We start from the raw sequence: 1,215 nt of genomic DNA, 5'->3' as shown, positions 1-1,215 counted from the left end.
GATATAAGGAAATAAATAATAACTTTATTATTGCCTCTAGGGCATATTTCCTTCAGTCTTCACAAAAGTTCACCACTTAGGATATATACCATCTGCTAGATAGTATCCCTTGTTGTAATGGTGGCCGTTGATCTCAAAGTTGACAGGTGGGGAGTGGCCTTCTGCAAGCCTCGCGAAGACTGGAGAACGCTGCAGCACGTTGATATCATTGTGAGAACCTGCCATGCCGAAGAAAGAATGCCATATCCAAAGATCTTGTAATGCCACCGCTTCTAATATGACAATGCACCCGTTAACCTGCCCCTTATACTGGCCCTGCCAAGCAAATGGACAGTTGTTCCACTCCCAGTGCATACAATCTATGCTGCCAAGCATACATGGAAAGTCTCTAGCTGCGTTGGTCGCCAACAATCTCTCTGTATCAGCGACAGTTGGCTACCTCAAGTACTCTGGGCCAAAGACCTCGATCACAGCCTGGCAAAACTTGTATATTGACATCAGACATGTTGTCTCACTCATACGCACATACTCATTCACCAAATCGCCTGGAATTCCATATGCAAGCATGCGGATTGCCGCGGTGCATTTCTGGTAGGAGAAGAATCCAAACTTGCCAAGGGCATCCGTCTTGCACTCGAAGTATGGATCATGAGCAACCACTCCCTCTCGGATACGATTGAACACATGCCTTGCCATACGAAAACGGCGACGAAATTTATCCGACCTGAAGAGCGGGGTGTTGGCAAAGTAATCGGCATAGAGCAGGGCGTGGCCTCTCTCCCTGTTGCGGTTCAGGTTGGGAGCACGGCCAGAGACTGACCCCCTGTACCGAGGAAGCTGCCGTTGAATATGGTCGTGAACGACCAGTGCAGCCACCAGATGATCGTCATCATCCGACGACGAATCGTCCGATGAACAAAGGAAGTGATGGAAGAAAAACTCGTCTCCACTGTCCATACCTTTGTTGGCAAAAAGTCGAACACCTTGCGGTCGTGGTGACGAAGAGGCCGCGATAATGACCTCGACGCAGAAGGGTGGTTGCCGGCCGGCTACAGGCCGCTCTGGAGCTCACGTCGGAATCTGCCTCGGCCGCCGTGGTACGTCGCCGGCAGTCGTGTCCCCTCTGCCACCGGCAAGGACGGCGACGACCAAACCTCCTCCGATCGACGACCAAAACTACGACGGAAGCGCGGGCGTGGTGACGGCCATGTCGAG

Source organism: Triticum dicoccoides, chromosome 1A, assembly GCF_002162155.2.
Source record: "Triticum dicoccoides isolate Atlit2015 ecotype Zavitan chromosome 1A, WEW_v2.0, whole genome shotgun sequence".
Lineage (NCBI taxonomy): Eukaryota > Viridiplantae > Streptophyta > Magnoliopsida > Poales > Poaceae > Triticum > Triticum dicoccoides.
This window is presented reverse-complemented; position numbering follows the sequence as displayed.